This window comes from Arachis hypogaea, chromosome 3, assembly GCF_003086295.3.
Source record: "Arachis hypogaea cultivar Tifrunner chromosome 3, arahy.Tifrunner.gnm2.J5K5, whole genome shotgun sequence".
In the NCBI taxonomy this organism is placed as follows: Eukaryota; Viridiplantae; Streptophyta; class Magnoliopsida; order Fabales; family Fabaceae; genus Arachis; species Arachis hypogaea.
In genome coordinates, this window is record NC_092038.1 from 125,270,340 (window position 1) to 125,281,658 (window position 11,319).

The window sequence follows — 11,319 nt, forward strand, 5'->3', positions numbered from 1 at the left end:
TGAAATTTTTTTGGTACTACTAATTTTAATAAAAATGTAATTGATAAATAAAAAATTAGTAATTGTATCTTTTCTTCTTAAAAATGTTTTTAATAAAATTATCTCTCTCCTTTAATTCTTCTCAAAATCTCTCTTATTCTTTTCTATTCTAAAACATTTTTCTTACATTATTACATTTTACTGGAATATATATATATATATACACTCAAAATTAAAATGTATGTATTTGTTAACCTAAATAAAGTTATATGCTCAAAATTAAAATTTATGTATGTTAACCTAAACAAAGTTATACCACTATTTTTTTTTACTACATCTTTTTTTTTTTCATTATGGTATTACTTACATATAGGATGTAATGTTAATGATACTTAGAGTCAAAATTTAAGAAGATCCACAAATTTTGCTTCAATTCCAAACTTTACATAATATTAAAAATTTGTTGCTTAATTATTATTATTATTATTATACTAAACGAATTGCTTTTTAAGCGTAATACATGCAAAAATCATAATAAATTTTTTTGTGTTTCATATATTTGAGATAGATTATATAATTTTTCTTTTAATTTCATAAATCAATGAGATAAAATGAAATAGGAAATATTATACCTATGCATAACACAGGCTACAGGCTACTTCGCATTAGTACATTATATAAATAGATATGCTTCGTATTAAAATAAATTTTCTTGTATTTTAAATAAAATATTTAAAAAATTATATTAGAATATTAAGATTCAAAAAGTGATTCCACAAATCAGTTTTTCAATTACTGAGTTTTACTATATAAATTAAACAATAATAAAAATTATAATTTTAAAAAATTTAAAAGATTTAAAATTTAAAATAATTACTATATTATTTAGTAAAATTTAAAATATTAAAATTTTAAATATATAATCAACAATAATTTGATAATCTCATTTAAATAAAAAAATTCACATAGAAAAATTACAATTTAAAAATGTAAAATTTTAAAATACAAATGAAAAAATAACTTTATAAAAAATTAATTATTTTTATTATTTTATGTAGAGAGAATTTTGTTTATTAAAGTTTAAAAATAATATAAAAATTAGTAGTATAAAAAAATATTTTAAATTTAATATTATAAAAAAATTATATAAGGACTAATTTGATTAATTTTAAAATTTTAGGGATGAAAATGACTTATGTCTTGACTTTTAAGAACTATTCTTATTATAAAAAACTTTTTTTACATGTTAAGTGACACGCTATATGTTTTGACATGTCAACCAATTATTTTGTGATACGTCATCATTTAACTAATGGAAGAACTAATTTGACTTATATTTTATTTTTTAGAGATTAATATAATGACTAAAAAAATTATTGAAGACTAATTTAAAAAATACATCATTTTTGAGGGAGGAATTTAAGTATAAACCCATTATTAAGCCCAAATGTATAACTAGTCGTGCAAACCCATCATATATAATAAGAAAGAGAGGACTGATTTAACATACATTAATTGGAAGCCCTCTATCTGCCACTACTGTTGGAGGAAGAGCTAGCAACTGTTGTTTACCATTGCTAACAAAAAGATAGAAAGGTGGAGCATGCAAATAAAGAGCATGAAAAAAGATGCATAATATCCTCTTCCAATAATGCATATCAGTCTGGTGTTCTCTTGATTGTGGCCTTATATGGAATGATGGATCCTAATAAGTGCGCTTTGGAAAAGAGACTGGCTTTATTTATGGATTGAGTTGAATGGAATCAAGTCATATATATGTTAGTATGTTACTATATGGGATAAGTATTGTTTTGGTCCCTCACGTTGAGAATTGGAATCGAACTCGTCTGTGATCTAATTTTCAGTTTAGAATCGTCCTTAACGTTTTAAAATCGTCATTTTTAATAAAATTTTTAATTTAATTCGTAAACTACCCCTATTTTAATAAATAAAATAAAATTTTAAAATAAAATAAATATAAAAAAAAAAGAAAGAAAGGGATAAGAGAAGCGGGGTGGGTGGGGACTAGGGAGAGAAAGAAAGAAAGGGGGGAGGGGGGCCGAGAAAGCCGCCGCACCACCGCCTGCCGCCCGCCGCTTCTTCTTCTTTTTCTTCTTTCCGCCACCGCACCGTCGCCGCCCGCCGCCCGCCGCCCGCCGCTTATTCTTCCCGCCGCCGCACTGCCACCCGTTTCTTCTTCTTCTTCTTACCGCCGACCCACCGTCGCCTACCGCTTCTTCTTCTTCTGTGAATTTCTGGATTTCTTCTTCTTTTGTTGTGGAATATTATTGTTGCTGATTTGTTATTTTCTGTTTCTGTTTGTGTTGAATTTGTGTTTGAATTTGTTGATTTTCTATTTCTACTTCTCTGTGTGGAGGTAGAGGTGGGGGTGGGGTGGGGGAAGGGAATACAGGTAGGGGGAGGGGACGGGTGGGGACGCTGGGTGGGGGGAAGGGGGAGAGGAGGGGACGCGAGGTGGGGGTGGGGGAAGGGGAGGGGAAAGGGGGAGGGGAACGACGGTAGCGTTGGTGGTGGTGGAGTGGCAGTGGGTGTTGATGATGATGATGATGGTGATGATGATGTTGATAATGGTGGTGGAGTGGCAGTTGATGGTGGTGGTGGTGAAGGAGGTAATTATGTTGTTAGTGGTGAGAGTATTTTTGTCTAAAAAAATTTAAAAAGACGATTTTAATACGAAAAAAAACGCTAAAGACGATTCTAAATAAAAAATTAGATTAAAGACGGATTCAATTTCGACCCTCAACGTGAGAAACCAAAACAATACTTATCTCTTATTATATCATGTGATGATATAATTCATTGATGTTGTCGAATAATGTATGGTGTACAAATTATGTTAATTTTAATTTCTTAGTCGCTTTTATTGAACAATATCGTAGCTATTTAGTATTTAAACGTGGGATAATGTATGAGCGTTGTACTAATAATCCTGTCTTTAGATAGTATGTCATATCATTTGTTAATTAATGCAACATCATGGGTGGTACCTCATCAAGTTAGGATAGATGTTAATTAATGCTACATCCAGCTTGGTAATATGTTAAGAGTTATGTTTAGAGCACTAGAAAAAATTGGTCGAATACTGTTAAATTTATCGGTGAATTTATCGAAAAAAATCTTTCATTAATATATTTATCATTGAAATTATTATTGAAATAAATTCAACAGTATAAATTTTATCGATAATTATTTATTAACAATTTTTTATTTACCGTTAATTACTAGTAGATTTATTGGTAAATATTAACTTTTAATTAGTAAAATATTTTATCTTATTACTGTCGAATTTATTTTTTGATAAATTCAATAATAATATTATATTTTATTTTTTTTAAAAAAATTGTTTAAAAATTCAACATATAATTTTAAATGTTTAAATTCAATAATTTTTAAACTAATAAAATTTAAAATTTTACAATTTTTATAATAAATTGTCCATAATTTTTGGTTAAAAGTTCACAAATAAATTCACACATCAAAATTTACGAATAAAGAAAAAAAATTACTCACGTATGAAAAAAAGTAGCACTATAAACATATACTCTAAATCTACCAAAAATAAACTTGGATAAGGTTTGATATGAAAAACAAGATACTTTATGATGGTTAAATAACATTAAATAGTTAAAACTCTCTAGACAACAAAATATTGAAAAGAAAAATTAATTATATAAATAGTATATCTATTTAAAATTTCAAGTAATCCACTAACATGCATATTTATGTCTCTCAAATGGTATATCTATTTAAGCTTATACAATTTTAGCAACTTACAAATCTAGTTGGAGGTTTTGCATTATAAACTTACTGGCTACAGTAGTATTTTATGAAATAGTAGACTATACACATTCAATTACAAACTATAAACATAATCAACACACAAATATACATATAATCAACAAACAAATTATAATTAAACAAATAAATCAAAGTTCATATATTCAAATGAGTAAATTACAACAAATTTTGTAAAATTAACAATAATCAATTCAGCAAAATTAATTCAGAAAATAATTAACTCAGACAACAATAAACTCAGAAAATTAACAACAATTAACAATAAGTCAATAATAAACTTAAAAAATTAACAAGTTAAAATTAACTCAAAAAATTAAAGTGCGCCTATGCGTAGAGGGTCATTCTGCTAAAAATTTTCTAAGTTAAAAGCTGCAGAATTCACAGATTCAACCCCCAATCTTCCGACGGACATAACTTTCTCATTTTAAATCGTTTTTCGCCCGTTCTTCGAACGGCATGGATATCCCGGATCCAATTTCACTTCTAAATAAGTTTGGCATAAAACGGAGATCCAGAGTCCAGGTTATGTCCCATCAAAGTATGCCCAAAAACCATGTTTTCATACAAAACCACAAGGTGCCTTTTTCAAAACAAGTCATTTTCAACCCTTTTTAAAATCAACCAAAACATGCTAGTTTCAACCCTTTTTGAAATCAATCAAAATATACCAAAATCAACATCAAGCCTCCTCAACTCATACATTAATGCTTTGCCACGATTCACAAAACCGCCATATAACCATTTTTACCCATTTCAATCAAATGGCTAAATTACAAACACATTAACATGTCATACATCTTTCCTCATCCTAATTTCCAACAATACTATTTCCAATCAATCATCATTACACATAATCAATATTATACTCACTGTCACATGGTTTCACCCACAAATCAACCTTAATCATTTCTCAAGTATATATCACAACATACATATCTCTTATGCATCATCATACCATCAAGGCATCAATAATCATGATCAAATATATGACCACATAACATACCTCAACCAAAACCAAACATACCTCATCTATACAATTTCACCCAAAATTACCAGTTTCCACACTTCAACTCCTCAAACCTCATTATTCAATAACCAACCCAATCATTCATATATTCATTATCTGAAATTCATCCAATCACTTGTGTCATCATACAATGCACACATCAACTTACCTTCCTTACCTCTTTCCGGCCTTCGGCCAAAATTTACAGCCTCTGGCCCAATTTCAATGCATAAACCACAAATCAATACTCATTACCCAATACATCAAATTTTCAATACACCAAGCATTCAAGGCCACACAATTCTCAACCCAATCATTAATTCACATTACATACCAACTATGCATATTAGCTCCAACCATTTACACAATCCAAACTTAATCCTAGGGGCATCTAGCCTAGGAATTCTCATCACACCACACGGTACTTAAATGAAACTTAAACCGTACCTCTTGTAGCCAAATCAATTGAGCCTCTTCTTTGGAAGTCTCCACTAACCTTAGCCCCAAGCCTCACCAAAGCTCCTCAAGCAACACCAATCTCCCAATTGTGCACCAAAACCATCAAATGCACTAACATAACCAATATCACATACATACATCAACCTAGGGCTCATAAAAATGATAATTCACAAGGGTTGGAGGGTTTCTTACCTTTACCCAGTGAAGTTTGTGATGAATATCACCCATGGCTCATACTAGAGCACTCCTAAACAACCAAAATCACAAGGTTTTCTCAAAATCCAAACCAAATTCGAATTTGAAGAGGAAAATGAAAACTGGGCAGAGGACAGTAGATTACTCACCACAAAACTTAAATAAAATTGTAGAGAATGAGAAGAGCGATGTGTGACCACAAACGGCTTGTCAATCGGAGCTCCGTAGCTCAAGTTATGGTGGTTTGAAAATCAAAGAGAGTTAGGTTTTCTCTCTTCTCTTTTCTCTTCTCTATTTCAGCGCCCAACACTCATTCTTTAGGACAAAATGAGCTGAAATGCTCATAACTAATGTTTATATATGTTGGGTCTTGGGCCCACTTAGGCCCGGTTCACTTATTTTTATCCGTTGGCCCAATTTTGGACCAAAACCTTTAAGATTAGTGCTCTAAATCGCACTTCAAATATTTCTACCTCCCCTAATTATAATTCCTCATTTCTTAATCTTATTTACTCATAATCAATTTTCTCAGCTGCAGTACCAGACAGATCTCAGCCGGTACTTCCGGTCAAAATTTCACTGCGCGCTTTTACGCAGAAAACTATGTTTTCCAACTCAGAACTGAATCCAAATATCATATTTAAATCATCAAATTCCAATTGCCAAATATTCCACCCATATTCGCTCTGACTTAACTTGTTATTTAATTAATTTCGGTTAGACCGGGTATTACACGTTTACCCAGGAAAACTCGTGTCTCAGATAATTCAATTTCATAAGCCATATAAAAAATTCATTCAACATCCATCAATGTCTAAGTCATTCTCAACATCATCATCATTCATCAATCCATATCTCATTTCCAAATTCATTCAAAATCATATTTCAAAAAAAAAATCCTCATCATCCTTCTTTCCATTCCATTCACTAAGAATTCCCAATCCAAAATATAACTCTTTCTTTGATAAATAAAGTAATCTTAAACCATATAATGCTTAAAATTAAACCTTTTAAAATAACTACTTCAAATGAAATTTCTAATTTTATAAAATTTCGCCAGCATCTCCTCTAAAACTCGGATTCTGCCACCCTTTTTGGGTCTCATCCAAACATTTCTCAAAATTTTTCTCAACCATTTCCAAATCTTAATCATTTCCCAATATTCAACTAGTTCCAATATCAAATTATTTTCAAATCGAACCAATTCCAATAATAAGTTAAAATCAAACCAACTCAAAAATTAAATCAGTTATAGAATTAAACTAACTCAAAATCAAACCGCTTCTAGAATCAATTTATTTTCATATCTCAAATCATTTCCAAAATCGATTCATTTACATTACCAAATAAATTCCAAAACCAAGAAAATCTACTTTTCATAACAATCAAGTAATTAACATTTCAAACTAATTTCTTATCAACAACCATACACCACTCACGCAATCAAGCAACTAATAATTCAGTCTAACAAACCATCACATTCACAAGACAAATATAATCACAGAAGTATGTCTTTTTGCAATAATATCTATTTATAACAACTCTGTAATATAAAATAGATTTTAAAAAAAATTCCTACCTTGATTTAATCTGAGCTCAGTAGGTAAACGCATCAAATCCTCTTTTGTTTATTTTCAATTTACAGTAGCGACAACAACCTTGTTTGTTTTCAAGCAATATCAGCAGCGGCATCAAGAATCACAGCAACAACACTCTTCTGACATAAATTGGAATTAAACGCGGAATTGATATTAAGCGGAAATAGAACAAAATTAGTAATAGAGTATTACGGTAAATTGAAACAGAACCAAATAATCTCACCACAAGAAACAAAGTAGCAGTGACCATTTGAACCAATCATGCAACAGCTACTTCTAATGACGGCAGCTACCAAAAGCTCCGGTGGTGGATTTTCGATGACCCGAGACACAACGACATAACTGTAATAAAATCAATGACAATGATATTATTAAAAATTAAAAGAAATGGAAATTAGAGGAAAGAACGCTCTTACCAGCAGTGGATCCCAGCGATAGAAGCTCGGCAACACAACCAACAGCGATGGCAATGGCTGGGCAGTGACAGAGCTCCCACCAGGCTTCCTATTCTCTCTCCTATTTGCGTGTTTTGTTCCTCATAGTGACGGGGGTTCAACAGCAGTGGTGGTAGGATGCGGCGGCATGGAACAGTGACACCACTCACAATGATGATGGCGGCGGGCTTGTGGTTTTCCACGGTGGCGGTAGAGGTAGCTTCCTCTTCTTCCCGTCGTGGTTCCCTTCACAAATCCCCTTTTCAGCCACAGCGACGGCCTCAACAACGACTGGCTCAAGGCAACGGCAACGTGGACAGTCTCAGACAACAACGATGGCCAGCGCAACGACGGCGACCCTCCCATGGTGGTGGCGGCACAGCTGGCAGCGCGAATCCCTTTTTCCTCCTCGCATCTCTCTCTCTGCCCGATCTCTCTCCTCTTCTCGTGCATGACAGCGGCTTGTGAACGGACCAGGGCTCCTCGTGCATCAGTTTCTCGGAACCGTGGTAGCGACGTGATTACGATGATGTGGCGGCGCGGCTTTCCCTCTTTTCTTCCCTCTTTCCCCGTCGCAGCCCCGACTCTTTTCTTTCCCTCTCTGTTCTGCGTTTCTTTCCCTTTTCTTTTTCTTTTTTCTTTCCTTATTTCTTTCTAAAGGGGATGGGGCTGGGTCAAGGGAGTGGCGGCGTGGAGTGGCGATGAGGGTTGGGTCCAAGGGAATTACTTTTGGTAAATTGAGGTTTGGGTAATTTTAATAAAATTTGGGAATATTGTAATTAATTAAAATCTAATTTATTTTCAAAAAGATTACTTTAAAGATATTACTTAATTATCAATTTACTACTTAATTCTCAATCAAGTATTCTAATTTAAAATATAAGATAATGTAACTACTTTTCTTTGTTTATAAAGATTAAAGTATTAAATTTCAAACTATCAATTATTTAAATTAAATCATATAAAATTCTTCTTATTATACAATTACTAAACTTTATAATTTAAATATAGAAAACACTTCAATAATTATAAAATTGAATAAGAATCTTAATTTATTTCAAACTCAATTAATCAAAACTTTAATTATCTTTAATAAAGAGATTTCTAAAATTAAAGTTGTAAATAAATAATTAAACTTGAAATTAATTTATAATAAAATTTTCAAAAATTCTAGGACTTACATTCCACCCACCTTATAAAAATTTTCGTCCTCGAAAATTGATACAAAATAAAAGAGATTTCATATCACTTCACTCTTGAACGCATTTAAAGAAAAAGCAAAAAGTTTTCAGTATATATACCAGGATTTTCATATGGCATAAAGGTATAAAGGGTATAAGTGTGATGCGAATCAAAAGTTACAAGATAGGCTTGATGTATAAGATGATATGTTTCAAATAAGTAATGGTAAAGCAAGGCGACAAAAGGTTATAAAACAAGCCGGGGTTAAAATGATGTGCTTAACGTCCGTATACTAATCTCATACCAACTTCAGAGATTCAATTATTCAAACTTCAAGATAACTTATCTCCACCATTCTTAACCGTACTTCATTGAGCAACCCATCCAAAGGTTCTCGACTTTATCAAACACTTCGCAAACCTTACTACTGGTCATAAGCCCCACATCAACAGAACTCTCTCACGTAAAGCAAGGTTTCACAACTCCCTGTGACGTCATACACTTACGAGTTTCACCTTTTGTGTTCACTAAACGTGTCCTAAAGGACTAATGTGTCGTTCACTAAGTCTAATGGTCGCACAAGATGCCAAAACTAATCTCGAGTATACTTAGAAGGATAATAGACTATAGAAAAGAAAGAAAAGCGACAAAGACCGCGTTCGCGAGAATTTGAAAGAATAAATACAATTGCAGGTAAACAAGGATGCTCAAGCAATGAAGTTTGCTAGAAAGAAATCAATTGATAATTTCAAGAATAATTCTTTGATTAAAGAAATTCAATAGGATCAATAAGAGAAAATTCAGCGCATTAATTTGAAATATATCCAAGCTAAGTTGAAGAAGTATGAGGTTTCATAGAAAAGGAATGATTAAAGACTATGGTGACGCATTACCGTGGAACAACTTTAAATGATCACAGGGGTTTCATAGTTCATGGAGGTATATGGAATCAATAGCCATGTTGAAAGAGTTTTAATATAGTCAGAAGTGTAAACATGCAAGATATGTGTAAGGTACAAATGGCGAACCAAGAAAATTTAAATTACATTCCAAGAAAAGAGAAGGAGGAACGACACACCAAATTGATTGGCACAATTTAGAACACATAAGCCAATACAATATAATAAAAAGGGGTACTTTACATTTTCAAAGATTCAAGGGTCGGCATCGTACCCAAAATAATTCCAATGTTATATCAAAGAGTACAAAATTCATAAAGAGAAGTATAATGACAAAGATAGACGTTCTTAATGATTCAAATAGCAGTTTACAAATAAGAGGCGAACGCATGGAGAAATTAAAGAACTTCAATGGAGACGATGAGAAGAGAACGGTGCATTCGTTAGAATTGAATTCAAGCTAAATCAAAGTACAAGATTCACAAGAAAGTGACCAGAGTCAATGACGTCATTTACAACATCCAAGGGAATGGGTAGGAACGCAATCAAATGAAAGATTCACAAGGAATAGATAAACTTAAGAGGAAGATCATCTTACCTAGTAAAAAGAGAAGATATAAAACAAACAATTGAGGGAACTGAACAAAGTATAGATGTTTGCATTACCTCGAAACTCCACGACTCCTCATAACCTCGTACACTTATCAAATTCACTTTCTGCGCACACAAATTGCGTCCCTAAATTCTAACACATAAGAAATACTAAACTTGAGAAGATTACAAATAACACAAATTGTATTTGCAAGAAATTGGGAGAATATTTAGGTTCGTAGTTGAACAAGGATGGTATTTCGCAAGGATTTTGATAGAATATGTGAGATTATCAACAGACAAGGATGTATATAAGCAATGAAGTGTAGTGTAAAGGGAGTTAATTTGAAAGCTTAAGAAGGAATTCTGAATTCAAGAGCTTCGACATGGACAATAATAAGAAAGAGAGTACAGTAATTTAGAACAACTGTAAATTGAACCTAAGGGAATTGGTTTATCCTTTTCTAAAGAAAGTATATAAATTCAATATTTTTTCGAAAAAAAAAAACTAAACAAAAGTCAATATTATATTATGCTAAATCAAATTCAAATTAAAATGATTTGTGTGAAGTTTATTAAATGAAAATTAACTGAAATAAAAAGAAGAAATCTTGCTTTAGGAGGTTTGAAAAGTTCGTAGATATATAATCAAGTAAATATATATGCATAAAAATTCGAATAATGTTGTAAAAGGATTAAATTATATTCAAATGAGAAAATCTAAGGTAAGGTATTCTTGTAAGAATAAATAAAGACTAAGTAGTACTTTTAAATAAAAGCATGTTTTAACTATATAAAGAAATTTTTTTGTTTTTTTTTTTTTTGTAGGGAAGTATTTATAAAATCAAAGGTTATCATATTCAGGATTCAAATAATGGTTACAATCAGAATCAAACAGAAAAAGAACTAAAATAGAACTATTTTCAAAAGAGATTTCAAGATAAGAGTTGTAGAAGAAAACTACTAAAATTGATACATTTTATCAAAACAATGTCAGTTTTTATCATTTTTACGAAGAAACACAAAACCAAATATTGTAATCCGAGCAGGACACACAATAGTTGCAGAACACAAAACAGGAGAACTAAATCGCATAATTAATTTACTATGAATCGCGACTCTTAAGATTTCAAATTATTTAGGAATCAAGGATTATG